The following is a 16,401-nucleotide window of genomic DNA, read 5'->3' as shown; positions in this document are numbered from 1 at the left end:
AGAGCAAGGACAGCAGTAAAGAGGGGGGAATCGCAGCAGTGTAGCAGGCATGAAAAGGCAATATGGTGGCCAGAGGGAAATTTTCCCCCATAACACCCATACGTGGTAAGTTCCAAGGCCATGGGTCTGGTGTTCACCAGTCTGGCACTTTTTTAAAGAATGTGCTGACTATAATAGAATGGTCATTTGCAACTTGTGCCATACCAAGCTCAGCAGGGGTTGACCACTACCAGCCTAACCATCACGAGCATTCTCAGGCACATGTCATCAACGCACCCGACTAAGTGGGCCAAATGCTTGGATTCACAATCAATGTCTGTGAGTGACACCACTTCCTCATCCCCTGTGCTATGGGATTGTAGATTCCTGCTTCTGCCCAAAGGGAAGGCGCAAGGCCACACCATTTTTCTTAAAGGGCCAGCATCCCCTAACCTGGAAGTGCCTCTCAGGTCAGCTGAGAGGCTACAGGTATTTAAGACTCTTCCCCCTCGTGGAAAGTGGCTGGGCAATGAGTTAGTTAAGTTGCTAGTTGTGAGGTCTCTTAAGGCCCCATCACAAACAACGACGTATCTAACGATATATCGCCGGAGTCACGGATTCCGTGACACACATCTGGCATCATTAGCGACGTCGTTGCGTGTGACACCAACGAGCGACCATTAACGATGGAAAATACTCACCAAATCGTCCATCATTGACACGTCATTCATTTTCAAAAAATCGTTTGATTGTTGAGAACGCAGGTTGTTCGTCGTTCCCGAGGCATCACACATCGCTATGTGTAACACCTCGGGAACGACGAACTATAGCTTACCTGCGGCCGCCGGCAATGAGGAAGGAAGGAGGTGGGCGGGATGTTACGGCCGCTCATCTCCGCCCCTCCACTTCTATTGGGCGGCTGCTTAGTGACGCCGTGTGACACCGCATGAACCGCCCCCTTAGAAAGGAGGCGGTTCGCCGGCCACAGTGACGTCGCTAGGCAGGTAAGTCTGTGTGATGGCTCCAAACGATATTGTGCGCCACGGGCAGCGATTTGCCCGTGACGCACAAACCACACGGGCATGTACGCTCGCTAGCGATATCGTTATCGATATCGCTGCATGTGACGGGGCCTTTAGTGCTGCTATTGTGCTGTTTGCTGCTGCTAATATTGATTTATTTTTCAGTGCTGTGCCAGTTTACTGATTTGCTGCTGCCGCTACCATCCACAATGCCACTGCAAGTATCCACTCCGGTGGCTGCTGCTATATCATCCATCCATCCCAGAGGGATCCCCTACTCCACCTTCTGCTGATACCGCTTCTCTCTAAAGACTATACTGTCTTTATAGTGTAAACATGTGGCCCTTGTTCCAAATTTTCAGAGCATAAACAGATGGCCCTCACTGAGACTTTTTAGAGGGTTATCATGTGATCCTCGCTCTTAATTTTTCCAGGGTGTGTGTGATGCCCTCCTTCATAATTTTTCAGGATGTGTATGATGCCTATCTCTACAATTCCTTTACATTTATGATGTATATCCCTCAAGGGTAAATGTTTTTCAGCCCTTGAACTTAGTGCATAGACTTTAACAGTTTAGGAGTTCCACTCCTTAAAAATGGAGAAAAAAAATGTTGTATGAGGGCCTCCTCTATGTGTCTTCTTCTTCCTAAAATACACTTCCGCAAAAAAAACGTCCATATGACACGGTCCATTTTTCGGGTCCGTGTTCCGTATTTTTGTGGCGTTTCTCCGGTACGTATGGCATCCGTGTGATGGCATATGCGAGCCGTGTGTGCGTGTGGAATGTCCGTAGTGTCATGAAATACGTACGTGTGCAGTCCGTGTGCCGTCCGTTTTTTTAGATACGTATTTTCACACAAATAACCTTGTTAGACCTTCATAATGTGCTCCTGGTGTGTTAAATTGGTCAATTAAGTAACCAATTTGGTTAGTTTGCTTAAATAACCTTAACAAACATGGCTTCAAAGCTCTTTCTCACATTAGACACACTCCAAAATGTCTCTCTCCAATGAAGCAACCATGTATTTGCTCTGGTTGATATCTAGGAGATTTGGGGTTAGGCAACATATGATTGAAGAAGAGCCACCACTGGAGAAAAGGATGTGGATTCAACCCCTTGTGAAGCTCAGGAAAACACATGGCCATTTTAATATTTTATATGGGGAAATGCGGAAATTTCTACCTAAATTCCAAGCCTACTGCCATCTCACCATTAATTCATTTGACAACATCCTTGGCCTTGTGTACCAACGTTTGAAGCATCAGGACACCTCTATGCGCCTCAGCATCTCCCCTGAGGAACGACTGTTGGTGACTTTACTGTAGGTGTTGACATGTACAGTGCCTACAAGTAGTATTCAACCCCCTGCAGATTTAGCAGGTTTGATAAGATGCAAATAAGTTAGAGCCTGCAAACTTCAAACAAGAGCAGGATTTATTAACAGATGCATAAATCTTACAAACCAACAAGTTATGTTGCTCAGTTAAATTTTAATACATTTTCAACATAAAAGTGTGGGTCAATTATTATTCAACCCCTAGGTTTAATATTTTGTGGAATAACCCTTGTTTGCAATTACAGCTAATAATCGTCTTTTATAAGACCTGATCAGGCCGGCACAGGTCTCTGGAGTTATCTTGGCCCACTCCTCCATGCAGATCTTCTCCAAGTTATCTAGGTTCTTTGGGTGTCTCATGTGGACTTTAATCTTCCACAAGTTTTCAATTGGGTTAAGGTCAGGAGACTGACTAGGCCACTGCAACACCTTGATTTTTTCACTCTTGAACCAGGCCTTGGTTTTCTTGGCTGTGTGTTTTGGGTCATTGTCTTGTTGGAAGATGAAATGACGACCCATCTTAAGATCCTTGATGGAGGAGCGGAGGTTCTTGGCCAAAATCTCCAGGTAGGCTGTGCTATCCATCTTCCCATGGATGCGGACCAGATGGCCAGGCCCCTTGGCTGAGAAACAGCCCCACAGCATGATGCTGCCACCACCATGCTTGACTGTAGGGATGGTATTCTTGGGGTCGTATGCAGTGCCATCCAGTCTCCAAACGTCACGTGTGTGGTTGGCACCAAAGATCTCGATCTTGGTCTCATCAGACCAGAGAACCTTGAACCAGTCTGTCTCAGAGTCCTCCAAGTGATCATGAGCAAACTGTAGATGAGCCTTGACATGACGCTTTGAAAGTAAAGGTACCTTACGGGCTCGTCTGGAACGGAGACCATTGCAGTGGAGTACGTTACTTATGGTATTGACTGAAACCAATGTCCCCACTGTCATGAGATCTTCCCGGAGCTCCTTCCTTGTTGTCCTTGGGTTAGCCTTGACTCTTCGGACAAGCCTAGCCTCGGCACGGGTGGAAACTTTCAAAGGCTGTCCAGGCCGTGGAAGGCTAACAGTAGTTCCATAAGCCTTCCACTTCCGGATGATGCTCCCAACAGTGGAGACAGGTAGGCCCAACTCCTTGGAAAGGGTTTTGTACCCCTTGCCAGCCTTGTGACCCTCCACGATCTTGTCTCTGATGGCCTTGGAATGCTCCTTTGTCTTTCCCATGTTGACCAAGTATGAGTGCTGTTCACAAGTTTGGGGAGGGTCTTAATTAGTCAGAAAAGGCTGGAAAAAGAGATAATTAATCCAAACATGTGAAGCTCATTGTTCTTTGTGCCTGAAATACTTCTTAATACTTTAGGGGAACCAAACAGAATTCTTGTGGTTTGAGGAGTTGAATAATAAATGACCCTCTGAATAAACTTTTCACAATTTAAAAAAAAAATAAAAAAAGAAATAACATTCTTGTTTGCTGCAATGCATTTCAAACTTCCAGGCTGATCTACAGTCCAAATGTCACAATGCCAAGTTAATTCCGAATGTGTAAACCTGCTAAATCTGCAGGGGGTTGAATACTACTTGTAGGCACTGTATACTCATGCTTTATGTGTCATTTTGAAATACATGTTAAGTTGCCAAAGCATCATTTTGTAGAACTTTTTAAATGTAAAAATATGGTCTTTGTAGAAAACTTATATTGATCACTTAACCACATTGCTAAATCAAATTTAAAACTGAGAAGTCCCTTCTTCCATTTTATATTTACCAAAATTAAAGAAACAAGAGGCTTAACTCAAACAAACTTGTTTATTAAACTCAAAATTAGATATATTTCCAATATGGAAAGTAAAGATCACATATGCTTTTACCAACCAAAGAAATTATAATAAAACATACACATTATCTCGCCAGTCATTGGATGTTACAAATATTTGTTGTGAAATATAAATTACATGAATAGTCAAAGTAATGTCAGTTTTTAATCTATTTCAGCTACCTAGCAACTGGCCAATCCATCAGCAGTCTGCATTTCGAATTCTTATTGGGAAGATCCACAATTGGCAAGATTATCCTGCATACCTGTACTGTGCTTTGGGAGACCCTTAGGCATCATGTCATGCAGCTACCTTCAACACAGGAATGGATGCACATTGCAGATGAATTTTTGGAGAAAACAACTTTTCCTAATTGTATTGGTGCCATTGACGGAAAACACATTAGAGTGAAGAAACCACCGAACTCTGCATCAAGATATTTTAATTATCATAAGTTTTTTTCTGTAGTTATTTTGGCCATGGTAGATACAAACTACTGCTTTTTATTTGCAGATATTGGGGCCTATGGCAATGCCTCAGATGCACGCATTTTCAGAAGCTCACATTTAGCAAGACGATTAATGTCTGATAGTTTAAGTTTGCCTGCACCAAGACCATTGCCTGGTACTAATGGCCCAATTGTCCCTTTTGTAATGGTTGCAGATCAGGGGTTTGCATTGTCAAGGCATTTGATGCGTCCATATCCCAGAAGGGGGCTGGACAGATCAAAATCCCTATTTAATAGCAAATTGGCAAGAGCACATTGCTATGTAAAATGTTCCTTTGGCATTTTGGCCTCAAGATGGCGTATTTATCAAACCACCATCCAACTCCAACCAACCACCGTCAAGGCTGTCATTAAATCGACAGTAGTGTTACATAATTACTGTAGATTACATGAAAGCAATGACGAAGATATTGAGGAGTTGCCTGCTTTAAATGCACCATTTGTAGAGAATGGTAGTGTCAGAACCACTGTGTCCACTTCTGGTCTACAAGTGAGGAATCAGTTTAAAGATTTTTTTAGTTTAAATAGCCATAGTCATGTATAATTTTGACATTAATAAAGTTTGTTAAAACTTGGTTACATAAGCACAAACACATATGTAATACAAAAGAGAAAATGACCATACATAGGTATAATTTGTGGTTTGTTGGTTGGTTGGTTGTGTTTGTGGTCCCCATAAGCTATTGTGATATAACTATATTGTTATGACATCAGGAATTTTTGTTATTCTAAAAACAGTACTACTGAATGTACATGACTAATAAAATTATGACAAATTTGTTATGAAAAAGTTAGTCCAGAATTATTATTTTACCTATGTATGCATGTTCTCTTTTGCAAAACACCCTGTATTTTTTTTAATATACAATTTTGTCAGGGACTTTAGCCCATACAAAACACCATCCTTTATTATGCAATAATGTCACGCAAACATAATTTGTTTGACACTATTGGAATACAAGTATGGGACCAGACAATTTGCAGATACTGCATAGTGGCTGGATTTTTAATAATAAAGGTGTCTGCATGTTAGTGTAGTAGTTTATGTGCGTGCATCTTATCCCTAAACCCAGTTTATTCTAATGGATGGTCCAAACAACATGTCCTGAGCAAGGCATCATTCTAACAGGCAGGTATTGTTTTTGAAGTGATAGAGTAATTGCTACTGTTTGTTTGTAAATGATAACAAAAATATGACCCCATGCATATAGAGTATGTAATGTGTTACATTTTGAAATGTTTTCCCACCAGCAATACCCTAGAAAAGATACCAAAATGTAAAATAAAACATACAATATCACATTATGAATCAACTAAATCCTCTAGGCTAATGATGTTTTCCTGTGTAGTCTCCATTGCATTGACATCTACAGAATATGTTTGCTGCACGACAGTAGATGTTGTAGTGAGTGTCTGATCAGTGTTTCCACTAGTAACAGTTGTTGTACTTGGAACAAGTAATGAGGCAGTTGTTTGAGCAGATGGGAGATCAAGTGTAGGTGGTACATATTGATGTGTTGGAAGAGGCTGAGTATGTGTGTATGTGAAGTTAGTTGGGTAAGTCTGTTGTTGAAAGTACTGTTGTTGTGGATTATTAGGAACATGGTAGGCTGTTGGTTGTTGAAACATTTGAGGTAGTCTATGAACATTACTAACAATACTAGGATAGTTAAAAGAGGTTTGCATTGGTGTTTGTTGGGCTACTTGTGGGACAAATGTTGGCTGTTGAGATGGCCTTTGTGTCATTAATGTACTTGTTTGTTGTGGGACAAATGTTGGCCTAATTTGTACATCAGTTACCATAGAAGAAGATGGACACTGTATATGTGTTTGTTGCACTACAGGATTAAGTTGAAAATTAGAGAAATGGTCTTCAGTTTGGGTTTCCACAGTTTGTTGAGTTGTGTTTGTGTGTGGGCCACGTGGATTGGCTCTCCATTGTTCTATCACCTCAAAACAATAAATGGGTTCTGGCTCACGTTGGGTAGCATATATTAGTGTTATTAAGGATGCCTCAATCTGTCCTGCCTATCAGGTGCAACCAATGCAAGAGAGGGAGAAAGAGAGCGGCAAAATCTCTCTCCATCACTCTCTGGTATCAGTGAATTCATCATGTGTATAATTCTGGTATCAATGATATCGGGCAGGGAACGTAAATCTTCATAACGCCTATGTCTGCGACCATGGATAGATTGTGCTACTGTGCGCATGGTATTAGCTGATATTCTTGGCTGTGTGCCTGCATGTTGCTGTGGACTACTCTCTGCAAGAACTAGTGAAGGGCCACTTTGTTGCCCTGTAGACTGGCCTGCAATTGCATTAGTGGATTGACTTGTGCCCAAACCCAAATCAGAGGATATTTCTTCTGCGTCTGGCTGGCTGGTGTTGGGGATTGGTGGAGGTTGATATGAGGTAGGCTCCATCTCAGAAGCAGAGGTCGCTGTTAATACTGCTGACTGGGCTTCCTCACTATCTTCCAGGTTATCCTCTGTACTTTGATGAAAAAAAAAAAAACAATTACTGTGTGCCTTTTAAATTAAACCACCATGTGATGTAATGCTTGAAACTTACTTTGGAACTTCCATAATGGGCATAAGGAAGCTTAGTTTTTCATAATGGACATATTTTCTCTTCTTTGCAGCGGCAGCTGTAGTGGCCACAGGGTTATACTCTCTGCGGAACTGGTCACGGGCTGAGCGCCATCGCCGTTTGACAAGATCCACTGTTAAAAAACATTAAAAAATGTAAAATAAGGTCACTAATTCAAACAATTGTAGATGTAAAAAAATTAGACATTAGTCTTGGATTGCATGAATTGTATGAAATAGGAACACACATCCATGTGTATGACAACAACAACCCATTACACTCATATAGTGACATAATAACACAATAAGCATGGGAGAAAAAACAAGTTCAGCAGTAAACATCTTCAACCACTTATTAATCATTCATCTCCTTATAATTGTTAAAAAAAAAAAAACCTACAGAAAGCCATGACAAAAAAAAGTCTACAAACCCATGAAGTGCCATATGTTCCACATATATTTACCATTATACACTACACATTACTGTTACCATTCCAGACATGGTGACACCAAGGAACTTGCATAATAAACCAAACATAGAAATACAAATACAAAAATATAGACAAATCACAGCACATTTGCAATAGAAAATGCACAAAAATGGTAACCAAAAAAAACACCAACCATGTTTAATAGTGGCTTCCCCACCCTGAAATGCCTTTTTTACATGCATAAAATACTTTGCAGCCCATATATACACATGCTGACATTACTAGTAAACTGCAATGAATACTTCAAAAGGCCAAAAAACTACACTCTCCTGTTTGTGAGTCTCCAGTGTATCTCAAAACGAGTCAGGCCCACTAATAGATGCCAAACAAACAATACAAATATGTTTATACTCTGCCTACAGAATGTGCACATGTAGGTAAAGACAGAAGCAATGTAAATATCTGTACTCACCATATCTATTTTTGCTTCCAGGGGTACATTGAGACCATCCATTCCTAGGGTAGACTACCTCTGCCACAGACATCCATGCTCGCTCCACCATTAACCTGTCATAATAGCCATCAACACGTGTGTCCCACAGCTCTGGATGCCTCTCTACTTCTCCAATCAGCCTTTCTGCATCGATTCTGGGCGCCATGCTCAGTACCTGTGGTGTTCTCTGTGCTCAAAGTTCCCCTGCAGTGAGAGGACAGGTGCCCAGCTGCTGTCTGGTGTGCAAATGAGACAGGAAATGTATGTTTGGCGCCATAATTAATGGCCATCAATTGACCTGATAGATTGGTAACAAGTGTTTCAGATTTTGTGATGAAAAACGGACACGGATGATACGTGCTGAACACGGACATACTCCGTGTGCGGTCCGTGCAGGCACGGACCCATAGACTAAAGCGGGTCCGTGCCTGCGTGTTGCCGGCAAAAAACGGACATGTCGTCCGTGTTGAAAAGCGCTCACACATACTTACGACACGGACACACGTTCCGTGTGATTTTACGTACGTGTGCCATCTTCCATTGAATAACATGGGTCTCCGTGTGTACGTGTCTCCGGTACGTGCAAATACGTACCGCACACGTCCAAAAAAACGGATGTGTGTTGCGGGTCTAAGATGTATTGCAGTCCCTGTTTCTAATTTTTGGCAGCCCATGCCCTTTGTGCATAGGCTTTAGGAGCCTTGGAGTCCCACTACCTAAAAATTTTAAGAGAATACGTATGATGCCCTCCTTTATTTCTAATGCAGGGAGTATCAGAGTCCTTCTACCTTCTAATTTTTGTCAGTTCTTGTATTGTTCGCATAGGCTTTGTGAGTTTCAGAGTCCCTCTAGCATAAATTAAACAGGATGTGTCTGACCATGTCACACACACCACATGCCCAGATAAGGTAGTAAAATGTTAAAATTACATTCATTGTTAGCTACCAGTTGATGTAGTTTAATTTCCTCCTCTACTATCTCATCTACTGTAGTCCTAGATGATGGGAAAGTATGGTGAGAGATGGCTATTAAGGGTTTCACGAGGCATTTTTTTATCTTATATTTTTAATTTTGCCTTATATTCAAATCATTATACAGGAAAGAATATTTACAAACATTTTTTCCTAGGAAATCTATTTTCTCTTCAGTTTTGTATGTTTTGTCAGTCCGTGATAGTGGATTAATGTTCTGACAACATTGTTCCCAGCAGTGATTTAGGAGTCAGAAATGCATCTATGTGTCTTCTCCATACTCTTTCCATTCAATCTGAGCACTGTTTCCAACCATTTCAGCAATTTTCCTGCCTCCCCAACCCTCATGGGAGGTGTTCCGGAAAAATGCTCAAGTTTCCCAGTGACTTCCATTACACTCGGTGCTTGATTCGAGCCTGTCCAAGTGTCTAACCTTCCTCATTCCAGTACCAAGCTCTTAAGCATTTTAGTGCTCGCTCATTATTATTCATCACCAATTGTAGTGGTGGGTCTGTTTATCTGTAAATATGCTGCTCTTTCTTTAAACGTACCGTTTAATAGTTGCAGCATGAAGAACTATGAATCAGTTCTCACCACACCTTTGTTTATGATTGTTAATTTCTCTCTATGCACACTAATAGATTCAACTTCATGCCAATGGCTCTGATACCACATAATTAACTGTTTTCATTATACCAGGAAACCAAAAACTCAGCAACTAAATGTATATTTACAAGTTAGTAATGTCAATGAGCAATGGCAAGGGAAAAAAATGAGCAAGTCTGTATTTCTCTCTCTAACTACATTGTGAGTATAACACATTTTCACCAGCATGATTTTACATGTGCAGATACATCACATCTGAAGAGCTTTCTGTTTTCACTGTTACATCTGCCATGCATGAAGGAAAAAGAAGCAGAAATAATATCCTACAATAATACAAGATCTTATGAAAGTCTGTGAAAAGTTAATTAGCTCATTGAGTTAAAGAAATTGCGTTAATCAAGTTTTATGGTCAAACTGGAAAAAACTGCTCAGAATGAAAATTAATTTAGAAGTAAAATAACTTACTCTTTTACTTAAGGTAGCATGCTCTTTTTCCAGACAGCTTCAACTAAGCAGATAATTGTAAGAGGATGGTGCTTTGCTGTTTTAATCATATAGAGTAGAAAGATTGCAAAGCATCGGATCTTAGGAAATTCATAAACTCACTTTTACTTTCACAGTAAAAAGTATCAAGCTGTTGGCAGGATGGTTTAAAAATTACCGTAGTTACACTTTATACCAAAGAAATCCCTTTTGGATTCTATGGGTTCCATTTCAGGCGTAAAATACAACCATGTGCTTGAATTGTTAGGCAGACTTTATACTATGTTTTGTGTAATATACTAGTGAAGAACAAATCACTTTTAGGCTATGTGCACACGTTGCGTATTTGCATGCAGTTACGCTGCGATCTGCACCGCAGCATAACTGCATGCGCCCTGCGTCCCCAGCATAATCTATGAAGATTATGCAGGAGACGTGCGCATGTGGCGTATTGGAGTGCAGCGCTTCGGCTGCTGCCCAAAGCGCGCATTCTAAGAAGTGACATGTCACTTCTTCCGTGCGCTCTGCATGCAGCTCCTGCTCTGTCTATGGGAGGGGCTGCACTCAGAGCGCATGAAATCAGCTTTTTTTTTTTCATTACAGACTCTGTCTGCAGCGATTTGAAGCGCACGTGTGCTGTTCAAATCGCTGCAGAAATTTCTGCAGGGACAGAACGCTTGGTGCGCACATAGCCTAAATTTAATCAAACTTGAACTCTGGATTCAAGAGAATTCACATCTTGGGAGATTTATTTTGCAGTAATTCAGCAAAATGGAAGCCAGCCAGTTTCCATTTTGCTAGTGTCACATGGTGTTTTGCGCTAAACTTGTCGAGTGTCATGGTGGCATCAGACTCGTTTCAGACTACAGACTGACACTCCACACTATGCTTTCTTTTGTACTTCTGAGTTGCACAGGGAGGCTTGGGTGTCGACCAGCTGTGTGCTCATTAATGATTATACTAGCAGCAGTTAGTTTTTGCAAGCCTGCTGGTTACCTGTTGGATCATATGTTGTTTGAAACCTATCACAGGTACTCCCTGTCTTTTTAAGATGGAGGAATCTGTCTTTCCATGCCTATTATAGCTTTTGCTAACCTGGTCCTTGTGCCATTGTGTTCCTGTTGCTGGTGATTTACTCTGTGCTGCTTGGTGTGTTGTGGAAATTCTATCGTTATTTGGTTATTTCCTCCCTGCTCTTTATTTCCTCCTGATCATGTATTGTCTTATATCTCCATGTGTGCTAGAGTTTTGGTTTCCCAGTTTCTCCATATTTGTGGGTTCACAACTCATGTCCCGGTCCTTCCCTGGGGTTGGAGAGAGGGGGTATTAGATCAAGACTGGTCAGGAGCAGGGTAAGCAAAGTGGCCCAGACATCATCACCATTACATGTATCTCTGGCAGTAGGGACAGCTATGGCCCACTAGCCTGTGGGCCAGTCTTGGAGCCCCAGTCCTCTATCGACTGGGACAGCTAGATTGTACAGATTGAAATGTTGTTAAAAAAATAAACTGTTATACTTACCTTCCCTTTACCCTCTCCATATTTGACTCATCACCATCTCTAGTCCCTGCTACCTATCCAATCATACATTTGGCTCCTCTACCTTCTTTTTCTTGGTTTTTCACCACTGCTGACAATGGCTCACTTTGTCTTGTGAGGTATGATGCAGATCAATGACATGATTATGGACGAATCAAGGAAAATTGAATTTATTCAATGCAAATTGAATGTCATCCCACAACTTTTACACATGATTTGAACAAATGTACCAAAATTTAATTTCTGGAGAGACAAAACATACAAACACCTATGTGCATCCCTTTTAATTAAATACTTTTTAGAAAATTGAAGTCAAGTCAAACAAATGAAACAAACCAGAATATGTTTTAAACATTAAATTACAAAAAGTACCCCTTTTTACTGACAACAGTTTCATCATGTAGTCACCTTGATTGGCTTCAAGTGAACTGATATGCCTCATCAAGGGTTGATTAGGAGAAAGACTCATTGGCCTTCAGAAAGTCTTTTTGACCATCAGGTGTGTTTTGAAAAGGCACTGTTGGTACTAATTTCTATACAGTTCAGAACCCTATTTCACAATAGGGTTCTAATTTAGAACATGGAAAGAACCGCTCAGCTAAATAAAAAGAATTGATAGTTCCTCATTACCTTAAGACATGAAGGATAGTCAATCTGGAAAGTACTTTAATCTTGAAGATATGCTCAAATTCAGTCATCGAAGCCATCAATCACTATGATGAAACTGGTGCACATGAAGACCACCTCATGAAAGAAAAATTTAGGAAGCAAGCCTTTATGGTTAAACTGCTGCAAATAAGCCACTATTGAGGACCAAAAACAATGATTGTAGATACTTATTGAGGCCAAACAACACAAGGACAAGACATAAAATGAGTGAAAATCTGTATTATGGTCTGATTAGTCAAAGTATGAGATTCAGTTTTAGTCACTCAAACAGATATATATGTATATACAGTACAGACTAAAAGTTTGGACACACATTTTCATTCAAACAGTTTTCTTAATTTTCATGACTCTGAAAATTGTAGATTCACATTGAAGGCATCACAACTATGAATTAACACATGTGGAATAAAATACTTAACAAAAAAGTCTGAAACAACTGATAATATGTCTTATATTCTAGGTTCTTCAAAGTAGCCACCTTTTGCTTTCATTACTGCTTTGCACACTCTTGGCATTCTCTTGATAAGTGTCAAGAGGTAGTCACCGGAAATGGTCTTCCAACAGTCTTGAAGGAGTTCCCAGAGATGCTTAGCACTTGTTGGCCCTTTTGCCTTCACTCTGCGGTCCAGCTCACCCCAAACCATCTCGATTGGATTCAGGTCTGGTGACTGTGGAAGCCAGGTCACCTGGCGTAGCACCCCATCACTCTCCTTCTTAGTCAAATAGCTCTTACACAGCCTGGAGGTGTATTTGGGGTCATTGTCCTGTTGAAAAATAAATGATGGTCCAACTAAACGCAAGCCGGATGGAATAGCATGCCACTGCAAGATGCTGTGGTAGCCATGCTGGTTCAGTATGCCTTCAATTTTAAATAAATCCCCAACTGTGTAACCAGCAAAGCACCCCACACCATCACACCTCCTCCTCCATGCTTCACGGTGGGAACCAGGCATGTAGAGTCCATCCGTTCACCCTTTCTGCATCGCACAAAGACACGGTGGTTGGATCCAAATATCTCAAATTTGGACTCATCAGACCAAAGCACAGATTTCCACTGGTCTAATGTCCATTCCTTGTGTTCTTTAGCCCAAACAAGTCTCTTTTGCTTGTTGCCTGTCCTTATCAGTGGTTTCCTAGCAGCTATTTTATCATGAAGGCCTGTTGAACAAAGTCTCCTCTTAACAGTTGTTCTAGAACTGTGTCTACTGCTAGAACTCTGTGTTTCATTGACCTGGTCTCTAATCTGAGTTGCTGTTGACCTACGATTTCTGAGGCTGATGACTCGGATAAACTTATCCTCTGCAGCAGAGGTGACTTTTGGTCTTCCTTTCCTGGGGAGGTCCTCATGTGAGCCAGTTTCTTTGTAGCGTTTGATGGTTTTTGCCACTGCACTTGGGCACACTTTCAAAGTTTTCCCAATTTTTCGGACTGACTGACCTTCATTTCTTAAAGTAATGATAGCCACTCGTTTTCCTTTACTTAGCTGCTTTTTTCTTGCCATAATACAAATTCTAACAGTCTATTCAGTAGGACTATCAGCTGTGTATCCACCAGACTTCTGCACAACACAACTGATGGTCCCAACCCTATTTATAAGGCAAGAAATCCCACTTATTAAACCTGACAGGGCACACCTGTGAAGTGAAAAACATTTCCGGTGACTACCTCTTGAAGCTCATCAAGAGAATGCCAAGAGTGTGCAAAGCGGTAATCAAAGCAAAAGGTGGCTACTTGAAGAACCTAGAATATAAGACATATTTTCAGTTGTTTCACAATTTTTTGTCAAGTATTTCATTCCACATGTGTTAATTCATAGTTTCGATGACTTCAATGTGAATCTACAATTTTCAGGGTCATGAAAATAAAGAAAACTCTTTGAATGAAAAGGTGTGTCCAAACTTTTCGTCTGTAATGTATATGTATATATTTATCCAGTCATGGCTGAAAGTGTTGGCACTCTTGAAATTGTTCCAGAATTCAAAGTATTTCTCCAAGAAAATTATTGTAATTATACATGTTTTGTCATTCACGTTTACTTCCTTTGTGTGAATTGGATAAACAAACAAGAACTAAGAAAAAAGGCAAATTAGACATAATGTCACCCAAAGCCCAATAATGGCCTGGTCAAAAATTGTTGGCGTCCTCAACTTACTATTTCGTTACACACAATTTTAAATAAATAACTGAAATAAAGCACTTCTTATAACCATCAACAACCTTCTTACACTTCCTAACTGGAATTTTGGACCATTCGTCTTTTGAAAATTGCTCCAGGTCTCTCATACTTGAAGGGTGCCTTGTCCCAGAAGCAATTTTAAGATCTTTCTACAAGATGTTCAATGGAATTTAAATCAGCGCTTTGCTTTCATCCATTTCTCCCCCTCACATTTTTGGAAATATTTTATTAAATCTTTTTATGCGACAACACTGATGATATGACTCTGATAGAATCTAAAGTAAAAATAGATAAACTTCCTGTTCTTACTATCACAATAACAGTTGCACTCAAGAAAGAGGGAAAAAAGTTGAAGGATGCAAACAGTGGACACAGGAATGTGAACATGCATTACTACTTGGAATGAACATGAAAAAATATTTTTTAAAAAATTAGATATTTAGCAGATAAAAATGGGCAATTTTATTTGAGCCCAGCTACCATGTCGCGGTATACCTCTCAAGTGAGTCCTAACCTAGTGAATGCCTTGCTTTGTGTCAAAATTGACCTCTTTTATATGGGCTGGAAAGGTATCTGCTAACAGAGAATTAAAAACACCTAAAGTAACTGGGAAGAATGCACAGAAAGGGGGCATGACCCTATAATACAAAAATAGATAAAATGCTGGCACTTCCTAACCTGAAGGACTGAACTGGTGCATACTGAACATATCATATACTATCACAATAACAGTTCCACTCAATTAAGAGGGAAAATAAGCTGAAGGATTCAAACAGTGGGCACAGGAATGTGCACTCCTCTCAGTTACGCTCAAGAAGACCGATGCCTTGCTTAAGAAACTGAAGGAAAAGGTGCTGGACTGGCCAAGCATGTCTTCAGACCTAAACACCTGTAAGGAATCCTCAAATGGAAGGTGGAGGAGAGCAAGGTCTCTAAAATTCACCAGCTCTTTGACGTCTTGTCATGATGTGAGTCTTAGGATAGCGGGGGACAGGGGCTGCTATGCTGTCCCTAATGCTAGGGAACCCAAGGCTATCCTTAACCTTAGGGTTACTTGTGATGGTGGAGATGCCCGAGTCCCATTCCTGGCTATGCTCCTGGCCAGTAATACACTCATACCCCCCTCCCACCAGAGAAGGACAGGGCAAGATTAATATAGAAAACAGATAAAGACAGATGAGGGAAAACCAAATCTCTGACACACTGCACACACAGAGGGATAGACAATGCAAGAGCAGGAAGGTAACAACAAAAAGGCAACAAGAATAAACTCCATAACTACACTCAGCAACAAGTATAATTTTTATGATTTTAGTATAATTAGTATGATTTTTTTTTTCAATAAATTAGTGAAAGAGGGTATGTGTTGGGGAGTGTTTTTTCAAATACAATTTTTTCTTGTTGTCTATTTTTTTATTATTGACAGTTAGAGATGTCGGGTATCTGCTAAACGCTGTGACATTACTAACCACTGGGCTTGATACCAGGTGACATTACAGCTGCTATCAATCCCATATGTTACCCCGTTTGCCAACGCACGAGGGCAATGGAATGAGCTGGGGCGAAGCACCAGGATTGGCACATCTAATGGATGCACTACTTCTGGGGCGGCTGCGGCCTGCTATTTTTAGGCTTTGAAGAGTCCCATAACCATGGCTCTTCCCACCCTGAGAATACAAGACCCAAGCTGTCAGCTTCAAATTAGCTGGACCCAACATTTTTTGTTTCTTTTTAATTTACTTATTTATTAAAAAAAATTAAAAAAAAGCAGCTTGAGTGCCCTCCATT

This window comes from Anomaloglossus baeobatrachus, chromosome 2 (assembly GCF_048569485.1).
Source record: "Anomaloglossus baeobatrachus isolate aAnoBae1 chromosome 2, aAnoBae1.hap1, whole genome shotgun sequence".
Taxonomy (NCBI): domain Eukaryota; kingdom Metazoa; phylum Chordata; class Amphibia; order Anura; family Aromobatidae; genus Anomaloglossus; species Anomaloglossus baeobatrachus.
Note: the sequence above shows the minus strand (reverse complement) of the source record.